Source organism: Nymphalis io, chromosome 18 (assembly GCF_905147045.1).
Source record: "Nymphalis io chromosome 18, ilAglIoxx1.1, whole genome shotgun sequence".
Lineage (NCBI taxonomy): Eukaryota > Metazoa > Arthropoda > Insecta > Lepidoptera > Nymphalidae > Nymphalis > Nymphalis io.
In genome coordinates this window covers 3,360,080-3,383,754 of record NC_065905.1, presented here as the reverse complement: position 1 = coordinate 3,383,754, position 23,675 = coordinate 3,360,080, and the positions used below count along the sequence as shown (strand labels likewise).

Genomic DNA, 23,675 nt, shown 5'->3' with positions numbered 1-23,675 from the left:
TGATGTCATTGTGTCAACAATTATTGTTGTTTGCGATTAAATTATTTATATTTTTATTCAAAACCCTCTTAGGACGAACGTTTTATTTCTAAGGAGTATAAAAGTTATAACTTCTTTTTTAAATTTTACAATTGATAATAATTTATGAACGTTTTTTTTTAAGGTTCTGTTGTAAAAAAACATTGTCACATAAAATAATTAATAAAAACGTGTCTGTTATTCTCAATCGGGTAAAAATAATAAAATAAGCAGATAAAGTTAATTTTAAGTGCCATATATCTTACCCTCAATATTTATTACGAAAAGATGCATCCAATAAAAATAAAAGAAAAAGGTCATATGTATAAATTGATATCCATTCAAATAAAACTTTAAGACACCTCTCTCATGTTTAAAAAATTTTATAACTAAAAATAATTAAACATGTGACCTTCTGATTTGTATCAATTATTTGTATATTATGAATGTTAATATTGTTGACATTACAATACCATTATATAAATCTTAATAGAACTTTTTTATATAATGTACCTGTACGCGGGTGGTGTATTTTCCCCCTTAAAATTGAAATTTATTTTCTTTCTTACATAATAAAATTAACCTACACGTTTTATTCAAATTTTACCTTCCCAGACTCAGTAGTTTTGGCTGTGCGTTGATAGTTAATCAGACAAACGATTTTATTGCTATAGATTTTTTATGGAACCATATTTTTTTTACTGGTAATACAAAATAAATGATTGTTTTTGTTCGTATTGTGTTTCCAAATCTTTTCATCTGATCGCATTGTAACCTTGAACGGCTGTTGACACTTGCGTGGTTCTGGCACAGTAGTTGGTACCCTCAAAACATATTAAGTGTTGCACAAATTTGTATCAAATAATTGCTTACAAAAAAATTATGAAACATTGCCTGACATTAGCTATTTTTTTAAAAAATAAAAAATTGAGCATGAGCTAAAATCTATGATGCCTTTAAAGTAAATCCGTTTTTAAAATGTTAAAACTTTTTCTTTATCGCCTTTGCACGTTAACCATTATGTTATTATAGTAAAGTGAAAACATAAGGATGCTGCGTATCGAGAAAACTAGTTTTGTTCATATTGTTTTGTATAATCAAATACAAAAGTTTGTATATTTTATCTATTTTACATCTGTACACAGAAATATTTTCACTAAGATTGTCAGTGTCTTTTTTTAAATAAAAAAAAAACTAATAATTATCTATATTCTTGAAGATCATGAACCTAATTTTATGTCAGATACATATTAATGTAGAGGTAACATTCCTTCCGTTCTTCTATCAATTACAATATTGCTGTTCCTTTTAAATTTAATAACCTTAACAATTAAATAAGTTTTAATAACCTCTTATCGTATATATAATAACTTAAAAGTAATAAAATGAATAAAATCATCGATTAACACTTTCTTTCGTGTCTGTACATTCAGGTATTTTTTTACGAGCCCGGTAGGTGTGTCTGGAACGTTAATGGCGCAGGTTCGATTCTCGATCGCGTGCCTCGTGTTTTGTTATTTTTGTTTTTTTTTTTTTTTATCATAAAGCTTACGTAGTTTTTATACGCATGTTTTTTCGTCACCGAATGTAGCCGAAACGCAGAGGAATTTTAAAGCCAAGGATTAGGAACGGCTAGTTGAATCCCTTATTTGATACGGTGATAAAAATTTAGTTACGTTTAGTAAGAAATTGTTGTTAAATGGCGTTTTAAAAAATAATTTCTAAGTTTTTCCTTTAACATGTGGTATTTACAAAATAAATACATTCTAAACCGGAAGTCGATCATTTAAAAACATCAACTATTTTTAACACGGTGCTAAAAACCTACTTAGATTTAATCGTAGCAAAAGGAAATACGAAATTAACTACAAAGTATTTTATAACCTCAAAACATTACGTGACAAATTTTAAAAGTAATTGTTAACTTTAGAAAGTTACAAATCATCCTGTATTATCATTTATTTTTAAACTGCGTGTATAAAAAAAGATTTATTTAGGGCTCTGTTCAAGCTCGTCTGGGTAGGTACCACCCATTCACATATTATACCGCCAAACAGCAATACTTAGTATCGTGTCTCGTTTTAAAGGTGAGTGTACCAACAGTCAGTGTAATAACTTAGTCCCCAAGGTAAGTGACGCATTGAGGTTGTAAGGGCTGGTTAATATTTCTAAAGATGCCTATGTCTATGGATGTTCACCACTTACAATCACGTGACCCATTTGCCAGTCTGTCTATTTATTTAAAATTAAATAATAATAACAAAAATGTTTATGGGAAAGGTTAACGTTTTCAATGATTTTTTTTCTGTTCTAGGAACTAAAGCATTGTCCGATTTGTTAAGCTCTTGAACGAGTTATAGTGTTGATAACCAAGTCGCCAATTACTACGAATCGATTCCGTAAAACCGATATAATTTGTTACGTAATGTAATAAATATTTGTGGACTGTCCTAAGCAGAACATTTAGGCGTTTGATGCAATTAAGTTTATTTTATATTTTTTAATAAAAAAAACATATTCAAGAATTTTTTTTTAATTTATATAATAATAATTTTTTTTAATTTATATAATTTATTATAATAAATTAAAAAAAAGAATTTTTTTTAAATTTATTATCAGTTGACATCCCTCGGAAATTGATTATCTTTTAAAATTTACCTCTTTAAATCTTAACTTTGCTGTTATTGTATATTTCAGTTAAATGCATTAAATAATTCAATACACTGGACAGTTTTTACTTGATAATAGGGCTTTGTGCTCGTCTGCCTACCACCCACTCGTCATATATTCTACTGCCATCTTTAGTATTATTGTGTTTAGGTTTGAAGTGTGAGTGAGCCATTGTAACTGCAGGCACAATTGACATAACATTCTAGTTCCCAAGGTTGGTGGCGCGTTGACGATGTTAGGGATGGATATTTCTTACAACGTCAATGTCTAAGGGCAATGGAGACCACTTACCATCAAGTAGCTTATTTGCCCGTCACGTCGCATGTTTCGCTTTTTTTTTTTTTTAAATTGAACATAACTATTTTCAAGTACTTCACAAAATGAATAAGCATCATAATGTTTATTTAATGTTTATTTAAATTAAATTTATAAATTATTCATAAATTAATTATGCTATGGTAATATTTATCCGTCAATAGAATGTTCATCTAGGCCTTTGTCATGAACGAAGCGACCTTCGTTCTGCCCCTCACATTCACTTGTCAAGCTAACTATTCTCGAATCGATACATTCTAACAAAGACGCCTTACGCACTAAGGCCAATGGAAATATGCGGCAGTTGTCCTTTTTCTTTGTTGTTTTTTTTTTTAAATTTAGAACGTACCTTAACTTTTTTCTAACATACAGGCACAGGTAGTTGTGGATCACTTCTGTTAACTGTCAAAATTATTTATAACAACAGCGTTTAGTTAACAAAACTAAATTCACTCATTGTAAGTCTTGATGTATAATTTAAAATGTTGTAATATTGATTATATATTAAAATATTCATTAAACATTTTTGTACAATATATTTTTTAAGTTAGTTTATTTAAATTGAATATTTTTTTTTTTAAAACGATATCTTGTTTCCTGTAGACAATACGTCTCAATGTTAATATACTTGAAACAAAAATAGTCATAATTTTATTTGTCTATTTTGTGAATATAATGATACTGATTCATATATAAATAAATATGGTTACTAAAGTTTTCGTACTAAAACAGCAAGATAGTAACGACCAAGCTGAATTATGTGAATGGAAATTTTATACATGTTTCAAAAATTTTAATTGCAAAGTAATGCGGCCTGAATACATCACTCATTGAACGTTCTAGATAGAAAAGATTTTGAATTATAATTTTCACAAACATAGCGATGGTACGAGTATATATTTTGCTTTAACTAGATATTATCTCAAGTGGCATTCATCCTAGATGTATTTAATAATGTAACTACTAACTACTGAGTAAAATTGATGGAGAAATGAGGCTATACCTGTTCGTGATAATTTGCCGTGAGATAGCCTGACCTATCGCCTTGGCGAAAGTCCAACAAGGCTGCGATAATCACTGTTTGCGGAATGAAGCCTGTCTCAGACAACTGATGAATTGATAAGACGCTATTCATATGGTCCTTTTGCGGTTTTCTAAAATGCCTTGTAATTTATTTTTATTTTAAAATTGTCGTATTTTTATAAGTCAACAGCCGAAGACATTTACTACTCTTCAATATTATACTTGGGGATAAATGACACCGTTTCCACCCCTAAACTTGACTTTAGGGAAAATTTGTTACGAAGCATCACGTTATCTTTTAAGGATTTTTTTCATTAGTTGTATGTTTAAGTGCGCGTTGACATTTTTGAGGGACACGTAGGCTAAAAGCGAGACCGTCCTATTTTAATCGGACGTATGGTCTCCAAAGGTATACCTCACCGACATCGGTTAATAGTATTAAGATAACACCACCGGTATAATCAGAAAGATTTTTTAAAAACATAAAAACGAAAATAGTCGATGACTTAAACGGAATGCAACCGGTCAACCGCCTCACCTTGGCTGGAGGGCGCCCAGTCTGAACAATGTTTATTAGTCCATAGCGACTTTCAAGTAAGTATAACTGAATGGAATAAGGATCTATCGGGTTCATTGTTAAAGTTACCGCAGCACATCGAGAACTGCTTCTATTTACAGATAATACAAAACCGATATAAAAAAAAGAAACAAAAATTTGAAAATAGAACATGTTTTTCATTGATAGGCAAATAAAATTACATATTTCAAATTAGGAATAATTTATATTTAGAATGTATATATATTAATATAATGTTTTAAAAATAATCTTAGTTAATATTTCACAATCACACTTTTTACACCCAATACATCTAATGCAAAACGTCGTATAAATAACGATGACTTTATCTTACGTCAATGCTATTTCCTGTAAGGAGTAACTTAGCTTTCTCGTCTAAATTGGATGACCAGATAGTGATCGTAAAATTAAATATCTCCCTTTAATTGTATGAAATAATCATTTGCCATAAAGGATAAGGAGAAAGTCGGAAAACGTATGATGTTAACTTGTAGTTTATTACTAAAACGGCGTTCACAAAGACACGTTTCGTAAAATCATAATATGAAAAATAAACCCGTATTCACAGCAAATATAAAAAGAAAGTGGCAAATTCTTTCACATAATTCGTTACGAGATAGCGAAGTGTATAATATATAATGTGACATTTTGAGTGACTCGGCTTACTTATACTTAAGACTAGTGATTTACCCGCGGCTTCGCTTGTGTTTCGAACTTCCATACAAATCTTTCATCCCCCGTAAACCGTAAAGCTTAGGGGTTACATTTTTAAAAATAGTTTCGTAGTGGCTAACTTAATGTGTAAAAGGAAGCTGGGGGTCGATATAGCAGTCAGCTACCCTTTTATATATTATATACTTATATAGATAACTAAGGATATATAAACATTATATATTAAAGCTGTATGTGATTTTATTTATAAAAATTAGTACGTCAAAAAAGAGTTTTTTGCCATTTATCAAGCTTTACATTTAGATGTAATATGACAATTGGAAAGTGTTTTTATGTGTCTACTTACAAAAAACACATTTTGTTTTTATGAATGCGTTTCATAACACAACTTTTGGCAACTATCATATAACTAGCATATTATCACAACTTATCCTTTTTAAATATTTTTGCATTTATTATTAATATATCAAAACGTTTTACGGTATAATGATTATTAATGTTACGCTTTATAATTTTTTTTATCGCTTTATGGTTTGATTTTAAATAATATCATGAACACGTTCGCGAATAAAGTACGTTTTCTATTTGATACCATATGTATAAACTCAAGTTTAAAGATAACCTGATGCTTGATTTCCAGAAGGAATGGAAAATTTGTTACGAAGACAATTATATTTAGTTCCTTAATTTGCATAAAACAAAATTAATTTAGTAATGTATATATTTTTTAAACTATATGTACCATATATTTAGTACCTACCATTTGATGAAAACGAATTCGTATTAACCTTGTTATCTTTAATGAAAACAGAAGTATTTCTTACTCTTTCGCTACAACTTTGCATAAATACTAAATAATTTTTATTTATAGAATAGGAAGGTGGACGAGCATATGGGCCGCCTGATGGTAAGTGGTCACCAAACGCCCTTAGACATTGGCATTGTAAGAAATGTCAACCATCGCTTATAGCCAATGCGCCACCAACCTTGGGAACTAAGATTTTATGTCCCTTGTGCCTGTAATTACACCGGCTCACTCACCCTTCAAACCGGAACACAACAATATCAAGTATTGCTGTTTTGCGGTAGAATATCTGATGAGTGGGTGGTACCTACCCAGACGAGCTTGCACAAAGCCCTACAAAAAAATTCAATAACCTACTATATTATACTATAATTTAAAAGAGTTCTATTTTGTTTTTGAACAATATATATTATAATTTTTTATAATATATTACAAAAATTATCATTTTTTCAGTGATAAATAAGACCTTGCACGCTTTCATTTTATATTCGTAGTCTTAAAATTTTTTTTTTGTAAATATTTTTTCCATTGTTTTAGTGTGCAATAATTTATTGTTATTATTAATATTTAAGAAGATGTACCCTTACAATTTATTAAAAAAATCACGTTACATATTCTAAATTTGCATTGCTATGCTAAGTTAGAACTATTTGCGAACGCTTGCTAAAATAAATAATTAAAACACACTGGAAATCTTACGTAAACATCTGACGTAGATTTTTTTTTTAAATCCTTATTCGTATTTAAAATTAGTAGGAATGATAGCTTTTTTTTTAATTTAATATGTAGATAATTATGTTCGCTTGACTCTTTAGCAAGAGTTTGAAGGAATGTATTGTGTTTAGTAGCGTTTTGTCTATTGATTATAATATAATTAGCATTTGTCAACCCATCACACCTTCAAAAAAAATTAAAATAACTACAACAATTTGAAATAGAGTATAGAATCTTGAAGTTGCCATAAAAGTTGAACCAACTAACATATACTTGATAATAATTTATGATACCTACACACAAAATTGATTGAATACAACCTTTTTGAATTATAACAATCTTTGTAATATTTTTATTGTTTGTTGTTCCGGTTTCACAAACGTTATTTATCGAGGAATATGTTAAGCTCGTAAGGGAGCGGAAGCGTTGAAATTACAAAGCGAAAGGAGTCGTAATTCTAAAATATGTTGAATATTCCACGATAAATAACGTCAGTGCGAGCAGAAGCGAATAATTATAGTGCAAAAACGCTTACGGTTTATTTATTTGAGAATACCATGAAATCCAATAAATATTTTTTGCAAATTTTTATATATAAGTTCACCAGTAGTATGAATGGGTCGTTTGAATTTTATGTCGGTTCCACCAACACCTTCAAGCCGTCATTTTTGACATATTTTTGGCACTGGTGATAATACAGTATATTTGTACTAATATAATAAAGCTGTTTGTTTGTAATTTTGTTTGAATGCGCTAATCTCGAAACCGTTTATCGGATTTCAAAAAATCCTTTTGCATTTGATATCTGAATTCTTGAGGAAGATTTATAAAACAAAGACGTCGAAGAAGTTGGTGACGCAGGAAAATTAAAATTGGGTGATACATTGTGAAGCAGTTAGTATAAAATAATTAATGTTTATTTTTAAAAAAGCGTTTGACATTCTTATCCAAATAAAAAGTTTTTATTTTTGTGCACAACGCCAATGTCACGTATGACAGAATATACTCTTCGATTCGATAATTAAAAAAAAACATATTCTTGTCGCGTACTCGTAATGTCAGCTGTCAACGACAGGTGTAAATTATAACAAGCAAATAAAATTACATACTTGTAACATCATATTTGAAGGACACCTTTTACGTATATTTTTTAATCGTACGACTTCACGGACTGTTGAATATTGAAGTAATAATAGACATTTATTCTAAAATATTATATTATTATTTATTTATTATTATAAATATTACATTTTAAAACAGTTATTAAAAGCGAGGGAAGTAAATAGATTTACTTTTCTTAAATGCGATACTACTAATACTTATTATAAATGCGGAAGTCTATGTATGTCTTTAACGCTTTCACGGCTAGAACTGAACCGATTTTGATGAAATTTGGTATGAAGCAAACTTGAACTTGAGGAAGGACATAGGCTATTTTTTTATAACCCCTCCCCCTTACATATTCTGTTACAACCGGCGTAAAGCATGTGTTTAATGCTCGCTACTAATTTATTTTTAATTTATTGTTATTTATTTGTCCTTACCTTACTGTACTGTAACAGCCTGTGAATGTTTCACTGCTGGGCTAAAGGCCTCCTCTCCTCTTTTTGAGGAGAAGGTTTGGAGCTTATTCCACCACGCTGCTCCAAGGCGGGTTGGAACACATGTGGCAGAATTTCAGTGAAATTAGACTTCAGGTCTTAGAATGCAGGTTTCCTCACGATGTTTTCCTTCACCGTAAAGTACGAGATGAATTATAAACACAAATTAAGCACATGAAAATTCAGTGGTGCTTGCCCGGGTTTGAACCCACCTTACCTTAGAAAACTAAAAATTAAATATCAATTTGTATTTATATTAGAAGTATATTTTACAGGAAATATCAAATTAAAATCAATTAATTATAATGGAGCTCGTAAAAAAACTTGAGTATGTACTTGTTTGTTTAAATATCTTGTAACGAATGCAGGTCGAAATGTAATCGTAACGTTCAATTATTTGATATCGGCGACGACTTTCACGCCTGCAATGGAAAATTATCTCGATTCCACTTTTGTTTCCTTTTTATATTGACACGCTGTCGTTAATCTCGAAGAGATTTTTTAAAAATATCAATTCATAAAAAAATAACCGTCTGTCAATCTACTGTTGTTCTCTCTTCTTATGATAGAAGCTTATGTCTTAACGTGCCAATGGTGTTTGGTGGAGACTCGTGGCAAAATTTCAATGGAATTCGACACAATCAATTAAAATTAAAAATAAAGTCACGTTTAAGTCCGTATTCCAAATAAAACGTGCTTATATCTAGCATTTCTGTAACATTTAAAAATAAATATTTGATTCTGGTTATTTATATACTTTGGTGTATGTTGCGTTTTGAAACCGCGAAAAAAAATATCGCCATTTGATTTTGCAGTGATCTCGTTTATCTGTTAATAGCCTTACTAAATTGTATTTTTTTTTTTGTTTCAGCTGTGTTGTAGAAGCAAGAGTCAATCTCAAAGAATAAGGTAAAATTTAAAATACTCACAGAATTAATGTTATTCAAGCTATGTTATAGCCGAGATGGCCCAGTGGTAAGAACGCGTGAATCTCAACCGATGATCGTGGGTTCAAGCCCGGGCAAGCACCACTGACTTTTCATGTGCTTAATTTGTAATTATAATTCATCTCGTGCTTTACGGTGAAGGAAAACATCGTGAGGAAACCTGCATGTGTCTAATTGCACTGAAATTCTGCCACATGTGAATTCTACCAACCCGCATTGGAGCAGCGTGGTGGAATAAGCTCCAAACCTTCTCCTCAAAAAGAGGAGAGGAGGCCTTTAGCCCAGCAGTGGGACATTCACAGGCTGTTACGGTTACGGCAAGCTATGTTGGCCATTTTCAATATAGCAACATATTAAAATTATAATTTACATTAAATTTTAATATACATATCAGTGTGTTATAAAGTGTAGTGTGTTTGTGTAAGTGTAAATTATTGGAAATGCACGTTTACAAATATTAAAATAAAAAAAAAATAAAAAAAGATGGCAACCGTTTGTAAATTAGTTTATAGTTGCTAACCTAGAAGGGTGAGTGAGCCAGTGTAATTACAGGCACAAGGGACATAACATCTTAGTTTCCAAGATTGGTGGCGCATTGGTGTGGTAAGCGATGGTTAACATTTCTTACAGTGCCAATGTCTATGGGCGTTGGTGACCACTTACCATCAGGTGGCCCATATGCTCGTCCGCCTTCCTATACTATAAAAAAAAACTATAACCGGCTTCGCACGAGTAGAATAAGGGAATAATGATCTATATAAAACATTTTTTTTAATACATATAACTCAATTGGGTCAGTATTGTCGGCATGTCTTTTTCCGACATCTTCAACGATCGTCGCCAATTTACACAAAAATTTAATTAATTATTTATACGTCTAAACCCTCATTTCTCATTGATCATACCGTCCATTGGTGAGAATTCTACGAAAATCCGTTCGCTAGTGTATGAGATTATCGCGTACAGAGAGACGATACGATTAAATAGTTTTATAATATGTAGCATTATATTAAAATAAATGCTTGTGTCTGTTCGTATTTTATGCTTTCACGCATCGTTCATCTGATTAAGTTGAAACGAACAGCTGTTGGCACTTAAGTGAAGGTTTCTGACATTCTACCATAAACGTATAAGGTGGCGCGTGAGGCTGAGAAAACTTTAGACTAGCAGATAAATACTTCTAATACAAATGTGAAAGTTTGTATGTTTAGATGTTTGTTTCAATCACACGGATTTAGATGAAATTGAATTACTTTAGATTTAAAAAATTGTAAAATTCAATGTTTTTTTTTTAATTTATCAGTATGTGACAAAGGGTCACACTGATGGTAATTGGTCATCAACGCTCATAGGCATCGCTGTAAGAAATATTAACCATTACTTATACTGCCAATGCACCACCACCTTTGAGACGGGTTAATGATATCCGTTGTGTTTGTAATAATATAGACTGTAACAATAATATGATGCTGTTTAGCGGTAGAATAAGCGAGGAGTACCACCGTTCCTACCCAGACGGACTTGCAAAAACCTCTACCACTGTGTGATTGATTTGTGATTAATTTCTCAGAGTATTAGAACGTTAGTTTGCGTTCTTTGTTTTATATTTCCTATCATGTCATTAAACGAGGTCGAGCAAGTGTAATCTCATATTTATATAATTATTTAATTATTGTTACATATTTGACCTCTAGACATCCATAAATGACGTTTAACGTCAGTGATTTATTTTCGTGAAGGAAAAAGAGAACGCAAGCAACACCTGCGAAGAGTCATACACGTTTTATATTGAAATGTTACTTTAAATCGTTGCATTCAAATTTGACCTTGAATTAATACTTTCACATTGTCCAAAGAAGTTTATTATTAACAAAAATTTAAGATTATTTTTTTAGAATAAACACGACTTAAGCTATTGTGACTCCACACACATACGTAGACACGCGAACACAAGCTTATAAATGTCAAAATATGACAAGTGGCAATTAAACTAATTCAATGATGAAATATTTGTTTGTGTCTACATTACTTGTGTCCTAAATAAAATTGTTTTAATTTTTATTCTTATCAAATATCGGCACAAAAAATAGTATAGGTACGTACATACTTCGGTGTGTATTTTTTTATAAATATTTCTAAAATTATACGCAAAGATTTTCTCTCGTTCGGTTTGAGGTCACGAGCTGAACGCAACATATGCAAATGTATATGACCGAGTAAGATAGGTATTCGTGTCGAGACAAGGACGAAGGCCTCGATTAACTTACATTGATATTATTCGCGGTTTATAATTGAACGATCTATAAAATAACAATGACACTTGAACATAACTGTTTGTATTTAACGATAACGAAACACGATCCAGCCTAGTTTTATTTTATATGTAAACGTCAAAGCACCATTTTCATTATTTAAAAGAAAAAAAAACTGTCACTAAAAAGGTTTTATTAGTTCATTCGTTTTTTAATTTAAAAAAAATATTCAATTTGTTGCATATTTATTTGAGGTTTGTGGTTTAATGTGATAAATGAATAAACCTAAAAGTATTTATGAAATGTATGTACAGATAAAAAAGGCACTTGTATTTTATCGAAAGGTTCTTTGGAAAGGGTCGCTCTCTTAGTGATAACATCACTTTTTTAAACCGATTTTGATGGTTGATATTAAGCAAGTTACTTACAGAAATCACCCTTACATGTTCTTAGTGAACATTACTTTTAATTTGATTTTGCGAGTGTTGAAACAACGTTGAGCATGTCTAGCCTTCACAGAATAATAATGAAAATATATAATTATTTTTCAAAGAAAAATAAAAATAGTATCGTTAAATTTTTTATTTGCAGGAACGTGAATATTATGAGGTACCACTTTCAATGAGGAAACTAATAATTTAAGCAGTGGGAAATAACTGTTTGTGCTTGACAATATCTAGTTCAGAGAAAATGGAAAACGGGGTAAACTTATGACTTAGATATAGTTAAACGTCATAATCTAAAGAATTTTCTAAGGAAAGGTATTTCTGCAGAAATTTGTTTATTTTCGTGAGTGAATTTTTTAAATCGTAATTTCCTATATATTAATAATCGCCTCGTTTGAGTAGTATCTAGCTTATACGGCTGTAGAGCCCAAACTCGAATCCTTAAACGGACAACATAAAAAGTTTTCAAGGAATCGAATAATAAGCCAAATTTACATAAAACAGAACTTCCATAAGTAACTTTATGAAAGCCGAAAGAAAATTGTATTCTAAATTAATATTCTTAGAAACAAAATTTGACGGTAATGTTTCTCGTGCAATAGGTAAATACAAACATATGTTTACACGTTTGTTACGTATTACTGTTAAATAAAAGAAAGTCAAGAACAAGTTATGCGCATGCGCAATCCATAAGTTGTTTCTAAACTATCGAAATATCTGAGACTATCTACATATTTACCGTTAAATTATTTCGACCCATAGATGCTTTAACGGCATACTTTTGAAATTATTAATTTATAATAAATATTTCTAATTTATATTTATAACATTTTATACATAAAATAATAATCGAAAGATCGTCGGTAAAAAAATACTCATCGTGAGGATACCGACGTGTCGTATCAATATCACATATATATCCACCAAACCGCACTCCTTCGTTTTATTGAGGAACAATAAACAATTGTGCAAAAATAGTCTTCAAAGCAATTAAATATTTTAATTTTATGTCGCATTGGTGTGGCGTTGTGGTATTATTATTTAAAATAATATACTTTTAAGTATAAAGTACTTACTACTTAGTAACCCATTAACTAATTCTTGCGTGAATCATTAAGATGATTGGAAACTATGGTGTAAATTGGCTCTAGAAGCTGACTAAATGTAAATAAAAAGCTACGAAATAATTAATCTGTTGATAATTCTGATTAATCGGATTATAAAAGATTATCGGTAATATAATACCGGTTAAAATTAATCGAGTCGTGGTCATTAAACTTTATAGTGTCAATTAAATGTAAAAAATAGTTATACGTTTATGATAGATTGAAATCGTTAAGTTATTAAAATTGAAATTAGCGTATTTTTAATACTATTCAATCAACAGGCTTAGTGATGGTTAAGGCGTAGTTTCGATCCAGAACATACATACATTTGGGAAAATACTTGCTTTGAAAAAAAAATACATTAAAGTATATATATATATATATATATATATATATATATATATATATATATATATATTTATTTAATACTTAATTGCACTGCACAATATATAAAGATATTATACATATTTTAATTCTGGATTTAACGCTGGAAGCATTCTCTTACGGCCAACCTTAGGCTGCACAAGAAAGGACGTTACATTACGTTGATGTTACAGAAAAAAAAAGTTTAACCATATCATTAATACAAATATATACAAACGAAAATGTATAAATTGAATATATTTCTTGTTAGAATTTAGTGTGAATTATAATCTAAAAATGGCGATCCATAATGGCGATGATGATCGATTATGTTAAGACTCCTACGAAGAAAAATAGCTCCTCTTCAAGGAAGTCTACATTCTACGGTCGGTACATATTCCGAGTCAATGAATAAATCATCTAGACTCTACGAGGTCAAATGCAAACCAATTTGGATATTACAAATGAATACCGTATGCCTATCAATTTTTTTATCCTAAAAATACGCAGGTACATTAAAATAACATTAAAATAAATTAAGGATAAAGATGCAACAAGGGCACTAAACGTCTGTGGAGATACAAGGAAAAAAGTAGATAGTGTAGTAATTCACTTACGTCATTTAGTAAAATGACGTAATAACATTAAAATTGACGTATGAGTTATACGTCAAGAACACTACGGCGTACAATGAAGTATCAGTAACAACCAGCGTTTTACTTCGGGCGAAAGCTTTATTTAATATACCATTGAATTCTTGGCGTACTAAAAGTACAATATTCCATAGACATTTTTATGAGTTATTGTTTGTCAATATTAAATTGCAATTTTTCATATACACGGATTTATGTTCAAGTTTTTTATTATTGAAAATTATCTAAAAGTCCTGTCTTATACAAAATATACAAATAAACTTTATCAATTAATATTAAAAAATATACTTTATTCAAGTAAGCAAGCACTTTTGATTTGTCATTTTACTATTTTAATTTTAATACAAAGCCACCACCGTTTCAGAATGTAGATTCTACCGAGGAGAACCGGCAAGAAACTCTTTTTAACAATAAAAAAATTACATGTGATAATCATGTACAATTAATTATATGAATGAACATCAACGAATGCTAACTCCAAGCTCTTCTATAATTTATATAATCCTTAGCAGAAAAATAAGCTATATTTATTTAAAAATAACATGACTGGGAACAGCCCAGGTCTCGATGGTATCGAAGGCTTTTTCGTAGTCCACAAACGCTAGGCATAGAGGCCGATTATATTCCTCGGTCTTCTGTATTATTTGCCTTAGTGTGTGTATGTGGTCTACGGTACTGAAGCCTTTTCGAAACCCAGCCTGCTCCACGGGTTGGAAGTCATCGAATTTTCGGGCAAGACGATTCGTGATTACCCTCGAAAACAATTTGTAAACATGGCTTAAAAGTGAAATGGGGCGGTAGTTTTTCAGAAGAAGCTGCAAAAGGGCTGTTCTGGAATCCATGCAGAGATGCCTAATTGACTGTCGGTATGTCCATGTGGTAAAGTGTTTGTACGAAGCCGCAACCATGACCGTCCAAGTACAAGATCAGAGCACAAGACCAATCCAATTGCATCGCGGGGTAAGACAGGGAGATGTAATATCACCGAAACTCTTTACCAATGCATTGGAGGACGTCTTCAAGACGCTCGATTGGAACGGACGCGGCATTAATATAAATGGCCAACACATTACACATCTGCGATTTGCCGACGACATTGTCATCATGGCGGAGACTCTGCAGGATTTGGAAGAGATGCTAAACAGCCTGAGCGATTCTTCAAGACAAGTAGGTCTCAGGATGAACATTGAAAAGACCAAAATTATGGCAAACCGTCATATATCCCCGAGACCAGTGGTCGTAAATGGCTCTCCACTTGAAGTTGTGCAGGAATATACCTACCTGGGCCAAACTATACAACTTGGCCGGCACAACTTTGAGAAGGAGGCTAAAAGAAGAATACGTTTGGGCTGGGCGGCATTCGGGAGGTTACGTCATATTTTTGAATCGTCGATCCCACAGTCGCTTAAGACCAGGGTCTTCAATCAGTGCGTCCTACCTGTAATGACTTACGGTGCCGAAACGTGGACACTTACCGTAGGACTGGTCCACCAATTTAGGGTCGCTCAGCGAGCAATGGAACGCGCGATGCTTGGGGTTTCTCTGGCAGATAGAATCCGAAATGAGGACATTCGCCAGAGAACTAAAGTCACCGACATCGCGCTTAGAATTAGCTCGCTGAAGTGGAAGTGGGCTGGTCATGTCTCCAGGCGCATTGATAGCCGATGGAGCCGACACGTGTTGGAGTGGAGACCACGCTTAGGCAAACGTAGTGTAGGACGCCCTGTGACAAGATGGGCCGACGATTTAAAAAAGGTGGCAGGTTCGGGATGGATGCGGACTGCCCAAGATCGGGATGGTTGGCGTTCTATGGGGGAGGCTTTCGTCCAGCAGTGGACGGCAAAAGGCTGAAAAAAAAAAAAAAAGACTGGGAAACGAGCCACCTGATGGTAAGTGGTCACCACCGCACATAGACATTGGTACTGTAAGACTTACATTGTCAATGCATCGCAACCTTGGGAACTAAGATGTTATGTCATTTGTACGTGTACTCTGTTATATATATTTTACTGTTTGTTATATAAAATAGGTAAAAAAAACACTATCAAAATCTCTCGAAATTCCATGTCCAAGTGTATAATCAGATGACATATATTTTTATCGATTATCCGGAAACGGACAAACATTTTTTTAGATAAATATGGAATGTTGATAAGCGGTGAATCTTTCGTAATGCCAGAAATGTTTGACAGAATTTACTTTAGATAAGTCGATGCACCATTGAGATAAAATTCTTTATATTTTCAAGTATAAAAAAACTTCCTGACTTTTGTTATATCAGTAACAGCTTGTGAATGTCCCACTGCTGGGCTAAGGCCTCCTCTCCCTTTTTGAGAAGAAGGTTAGGAGCTTATTCCACCACGCTGCTCCAATGCGGGTTGGTGGAATATATAATATGTATTATACGCTCCACTTAAATTGACCGTCTTGAAGTTGGCTCTTCGAGATGTCGCGTCTTAAACACAAAAAATAACCAGAATCGACTATTAAGTTCTTACTGCAATATATTACTTACATAATTCAATACTTTAAGCGTCAATAGCGCTATGATTTACGGGCTGCTTAGCGATGTAAAAATTCGTAATTGAGCAATTGTCGTTCCTACTTCTAATACGAGCTTTACTTTGGAGGGCTAAATAGGAATATCAGTAATTCCCTAAAAAACAGGCGTTGCTATTATTCTTTAAAAAACAATACCGTAACTGCTAGAGACGAGTCTTCAGCGCTAAAGATGTCATGCACAAGTGTGTGCACAAACAAAGGTGGTCACATATAATCCGATGGGATGGTTATTATCAGACGACACAAGATCTCTGAATCTGAATAGCTTAAAAAGCAGTATATGACTTTTTTTTTAATCAAATATTATGCAATTTTTTATCTATTTTATTAGATTTTAGATATGATTATTTACGATTTTGGATATTAATAAATTTGGATATAAATAATAAATTGGTTTATATGCTCTGGTACAACATATTACTCACTCGCACTCATACCAAATATATATATTTTTTTCTTGCTCTCTATAAGGAGTAACATACTGTATACATGTAAAAGGCGTGATACACTTCGGATCATACTCAAATGTGAGGTAACGGACGGGGTCGTTGACAGCGCGTTTGTACACGTAGGTCTTGCCTGCCAGCAGAATATAAGGGTCTTTTCACATGGGATAATATTTTTTTAAGTAATAACATACTTTGAATGAATATTTTCAATATCAGTAGTGTATGCAGAACGCACATATGTCTGTTATTTTAATGTTGAAAAAATGTATTTGTTTATATGATAGATCCGATGTGATAAATAAAGTTTAAATATATTTTTAAATATTATAAATGTACCAACTATGTAAGCAGGATAACGTCTCAGCTATCCCGTTATCCTGTCCCTAGACCGGTTAGAGCTAGATAACCACCAGGAAGTCAACACTAGACACACCTTCAATTGGATGTTGTTAATAACATTGAAAAAGATACAAACTGACGATGTACGTGTGATCTGTGCCCGCTTGTTTTACAGTTAAATAAAAAAATATAGTCAAAATTCGATGTAATGAAGAAGACATCATATGTTTTTTTATAAATGCGAAGATAACAAGCGAGCGAAGCCACAGTCGAAAACTAGTTTCTAATATCTTAACTTAACAACTCTGGTTAAAAAAACAATTTTTACAATCAAAGTTCATTGACCACATATAATGTATTCGATGAAATTTAATTTTAGATTATGACGAAATCGATATGACAATTAAATTGTTACATAAACACTTTCTCTGGCTCTTATTAAGAAGTCTAAACAACTCTCAATTATTGAAGCAACGAAAACCAATCGAGAACCTTCGATTGTTTTTTCTTATATACTCATCTACTTACGGTTAGTTCCATGTATAATTATTATTAAAATAAATGTTATATTATAACCTTTTTTATGATTTTAGTTGTAGAAAAATAATCATTGTCGTTATTTTATAGTCTATATTAAAAGTTAAAAGAATTGCTAAGCTGTATGGTTATATATTGAATAAGGAAAACACATTATAACAAAAGATTATGGTAAAAATAATAGTATCGATTCTCATAAAACTTAGACATGAAAATAAGCTTAGGTATATCTTACACGATATTTTATTAAAAAAAATATAGCATTGTATAGTATCATTAGTCTATAACTTAAGATGAAATATTATAGTCTCTTAGGTATCCATAGTATTAGTGATTAAAATTTAATAATATATATGTTTTTCTCAGTAAAAAATTATTATCGCTGTCTGTTACGCTTTTAATGATATTTGGTATAAGGCAAGCTTGAAATTCAACGAAGGACATAAGCCGTTTTATATCTAACACTTGCCCCCCCCCCCCCCTTCTTCTTAACAGGCGGATGAAGCTGCATACAAAAATATATATAAAAGTTCCAAAGCGCTCGGTATCTTAGATAAGTATTGTAAGATGAACTTATATCTTGTCTCCGTAACAGCCTGTGAATGTCCCACTGCTGGGCTAAAGGCCTCCTCTCCTCTTTTTGAGGAGAAGGTTTGGAGCTTATTCCACCACGCTGCTCCAATGCGGGTTGGTAAAATTCACATGTGGCAGAATTTCAGTGAAATTAGACACATGCAGGTTTCCTCACGATGTTTTCCTTCACCGTAAAGCACGAAATGAATTATAATCACAAATTAAGCACATGAAAATTCAGTGGTGCTTGCCCGGGTTTGAACCCACGATCATCGGTTAAGATTCACTCGTTCTTACCACAGGGCCATCTCGGCTTTTTATACGACATGAGATGATTTCACTTTGACCAAGTCATATCTTGTCTACACGGTGCGAATCACACTTGATTTATATGTATGTAAAACTATATATTTTCCTAATATAACATATTATATAGCATCTTCACATATAAGACGCTTTATAGATGGAAGTATCGAAGCGAGAATGAATGCTAATGACTTTCGCTGCTAAAGTTTTGAAGTAATAACAATACTCTATACATTTGTAATCGCTTTTGATTTGATAATAAACATCACACATACACAAGAGCGTGCTATAAAGAGAAATTATGCATTGTGTCAAATTAAATCCGGAATCAAATGTTGAATTAGTAAGAATTGAACCTGACCGCTTTCCTTCAATTCACTTCCATACATGTGATTATATTCAATCGGTTTTCTCTCGTATATAATTTGCAATTAAAACATTGGTACCTGTTTTGTAACCCATTAAATACTTTCTTTAAATCTTTGAATAATGAACTTGGTGGCATTAAGTGTTTTAATTCATAGCAATTTCGCTGAGCGAAACTTCGCTCGAGCTTAATCAATAATCACTAATCAGTATTGAACCTTTTTATAATAACAATTATAATATCCTGGGACATTATCGTCTGATCCCAAACTGAGCAGAGCTTTTACTATAGGAACCAGACAACTGATATACTACATATAATACTTTTCTTTTGTAAATACATACTTATATAGATAATTACACACAGACTCAGGACAAACAGACATGTTCATGCATACAAATGACTGTCCTGGGTGGGAATCGAAACCACAACCTGCGGCGTGTAAGGAAAGTATCTACCAACCATGCCATTATATTCCACTCGGTGTCCAAGCCTGTCTGGATCCCAACCACTCGTCATATGTTTTCTACCGCCAAACAGCAATGCTTATTGTTGTTTTTCGGTTTGAAGGGTGAGTAAGCCAATCTAACTACAGGCCTTTTTTTTTTTTTTTTCTCGCTGGAAAAACACATTTATGTGTTTCCCCCACATGAGGTGGGGGGTATGTGGGACTCGCCGGCGCTGAAGGCGCCGGAATACCCACTAAAAAACCAGCGGTACCCACTCCATCTTGTCGGGGGACGTCACGGGATCGCTTGCGCATACTACCGTGCCGTCCCGACGGTTGGCCCGCTTCTGCGGGCCTCCAAATCCTAGGGGGTACTCGGGGTACAGAGACCCCCTGGCCCCGGCGACACTCACGGCGGAAGGAGAAGATGCGCATAGCGCCGGCGTCTTCTCCCCGGTCTTCTTCGGCGAAGCGGGTCAGCGGAGGCACTCTCCTCGCGCTCCCGCTCCGCGGCCTCCTTCTGCGACATGACATTTTCGCAGAAGGAGACCATCTCCATCCAGCACCTTTCGCTACCAAGCATGGCATTTATCACGCTCGGCAGCGAAAGGTCTCCGCCGATTAAAGTCGCCAGGGAAAGGCGCTGAGGCCCCCAAGCGGCACACTCCATCAGAGTGTGGCATGCCGTGTCCGTAGGCGCACCACACTCGTGGCAGGAGGGCGTTACCTCCCGCCTGACTATTCCGTGCAGGTACTTACCGAAGCACCCATGTCCAGTAAGCACCTGAGTCAGTCTGAAGGTCAGTGTGCCGCCTTTTCTCGTTACCCAGCGACTCAAGTGGGGACGGATCGCCTCCACTGTCGCCAGGCCTGCTGATGGGGACCTCAGATCCTCCTCCCACCTGCGAATCAGGGCTTGCTGGGCGAGAGTCCTGATTCGCAGCACCTCCTCCAACCCTGGACGGTCGCCACGCGACCTCACTTCCGCCCGGAACCGGTACACTTCCGCGAGCACCTCCGCCTGGAGCTCCCAAGGCGGATCGCCCGCGAGAAGTGTTGCCGCCGTCCACGACACCGTACGATATCCGCGTATCACCCTCACCGCTATGATTCTCTGCGGCCTTCGCAAGAGAACCTTGTTCCGAGCGGTGAGAGCGTCCACCCAGATGGGAGCACCGTACAGAGCCATGGACCGCACAACACCGGCGTATAATCGCCGGCATGGCGTTTCCGGCCCTCCTACATTTGGTAGGAGCCGGCTTAAGGCAGCAGCAGCGTTGATGAGCTTCGGGCCAAGTTGGACAAAATGCTGCCCGAAGCTCCATCTTCCGTCCAGGGTCAGGCCCAGATACTTCATGTGGGCCTGCACCTTAATCACCGTCCCCTGGACGGTGATAAACGCCCCTCGAGGGGGGCCTCGACGTGGACCGTGGAATAAGAGGGCCTCCGTTTTTGAGATGGAGACCCTCAAGCCCAACATTCCTATGCGGTCCACTGTGAGCGACGTACCGACTTCGGCCAGGCGAGCCGCCTCCTGATAATTCCGCCCTGTCGCCGTGATGAGAGTGTCGTCCGCATAGCACAACACCCCCATTCTGGGAAGGACGGATGTCCGCAGGAGCCAGTCGAAGCCAACGTTCCACAGAATTGGGCCGAGAACTGACCCCTGTGGAACGCCACAGCCTACCCGACGCCGGACAAGACGCCCATCGCCCCCCTCCCAATCTAACTACAGGCCTAAGCGACATAAATATATATAATATACTATTTGTTTTAGCGGGTCTTCACAACAGATTTAAGTTTTTAAATAATGTCTGGATTTTAAATATAATTAAAATAAAAACTATATTCTAGTTATTAACTAAAATGAATAAACTTCAAGCGGAAGTTTTATAGGTTATTTTATTAAAAACTTTTTGGTTTCTAATTTAAATCAAAATTGGAATAATTTAAGAATATTCAAATTTAATTACATAGAAAAGTATTTAATTTTACATTGTACACAATGTCAAATACATTATTAGTCTGTGCCCTAGTTTCGTTTTCTTTAATTAAATTTCTTAAATAAAATTTGTTTCTATCTTACAAATTGTTACATGTCTATAAAACGGCCAGTAATTATGCTCCAATTATAAAATTCTAAGTGTTATTCAAATTATTTACGCGTGAACTAAAAGACAAACCTTGAACCAATCATGAGAATGATACAGTGCAAATGCTCATATGAAATATTTTGGTATCGTTAGCAAAACACTGTACTTATTTCAAAATCTTGCAAACATTAAAAACAGAACAATGAATCTCTTAGTGTTACAAACATTAATTGTATTTTTATCAGTATTACTAATAGTTTCAAACCAATTATTTTGCTATCGCTACTGATTAGTTCCTTAGTTGTGGGAATTTCACAGTAATGCTGTTTAAGTCTTAGTACCGCAATAAATACAAAAGAACACATTTTGAATGTTCAAACTTGCTTAATGTTTTTATTAGGCTATACATGGTATTTGCGACTCCAATTATATTATGTGCATTAATTAAAAACTTTCTCCTCAAAAAGCGAGATGAGGCCTTAGCCCAGTAGTGGGACATTCACAGGCTGTAACTGTATAATAAAAAAATACTTGGTAGGGCTTTATGCCAGCCCGTCGGTAGGTCATCATATTTTCTACCGCTAAACAGCAATACTTGGTATTGCTCTGTTCCGGTTTGGAGGGACATAACTTGCTAGTTACCAAGGTTGGTGGCGCTTAAGCTATGTAAGGAATGGTTAATATTTCTTATAGGACAAATGCCAATCAGTTTATATATCATGATTTAAAAAAATAACACAGAGGTGAACTCCGCACTCTTTGAACGCGCGGAACTGGTATGAATAACTACTAAAATATATTTTTTTATATAATGTTTATAATATATCGCATATACTTGGTGGTAGGGTGCAAGCTCGTCTGGGTAAGTACTACCCACTCACCATATATTCTACCGCAAAACAGCAGCATTCAGTATTATTGTGTTCCGGTTTGAGCCAGTGTAACTATAGGCACAAGGGACATAACATCTTATATGAGAACTAGCCAAGTCAGACATTAGGCTTCAATATATTATCCTAAGTTATAAGAATAAATTTAAGTTGTTATTAAAATAATTTGCTTAATAATAATAATAACCTATCACAGTTTGTAATGCGCAGTTTCTGATATTACTGTACTTTAATCGCATATCTACTTTAATTATAATCTTATCTCGGGTCATTGACCTTTAAGAGCCTCTACTTAACTAATATTAACACGTACATACAAGATGTCGTCGCTTAAGTACGCGCTATGAAGCTGCACGAAATTTTATATCGTTATTATATTTTTGTTATTTTTATAACAAATGTTTTAATCGTATTGATTATGTTATGTTAAAAACGTTGAAGGTAAGGAAATAATTGCAGCTATTTAATTGATACTCAAAAAAAAATTGTAAAAGTAAATCTGCCTCGTTGATCTAGTGGCTAGATGTAAAGCCGTAGACCCGAAGGTCCTAGGTTCAATTCCCAGGTCAGTCCAATAAAAACTGCTTGAGTTATTCTGACAGAAAATTCTAAGTAACAGCCTGGAGTCTGGAAGTTGGAAGCGTGTACACTAACGTGCCTCGGAAAGCACGTAAAGCCGTCGATCCTGGGCAGGAACTCTTTCCGGTCGTGTCGAGTTGCCGTCCCATCAGATTATTTGAGCTAGGGAATAGAGAGTGCTCGCAGAGAGAGAGAATCGCTTGAGTTTGACCGCCGTGACCGAAATCGGATTGCAGGACATTATTACCTTTATTATTAAAAGTAAATATAAAAAGTAACTTTTTCTAAAAAAAAGAAATATATTTTAAATAATTTTAATATCATAATTAATGGTTCCTAATCAACATTTATAAAAGTTATATTAGTGATG

General features: G+C 34.0%; 1 protein-coding gene across 3 annotated transcripts in view; it reads left to right on the top strand.

The window, feature by feature from the left end:
* Positions 1–23,675, top strand: part of LOC126775523 (zinc finger CCCH domain-containing protein 13) — an 82,985-nt gene that overhangs the window by 19,929 nt on the left and 39,381 nt on the right. For 2 of the 3 annotated variants that reach the window (XM_050497534.1, XM_050497531.1), the window contains exon 2: positions 9,267–9,304. The exons of the other annotated variant lie outside the window; for it this stretch is intronic. The gene's annotated coding sequence lies outside the window, so the exon portion shown is untranslated. The remainder of the gene's footprint in view (positions 1–9,266; positions 9,305–23,675) is intronic. 3 annotated transcript variants of the gene reach the window in all.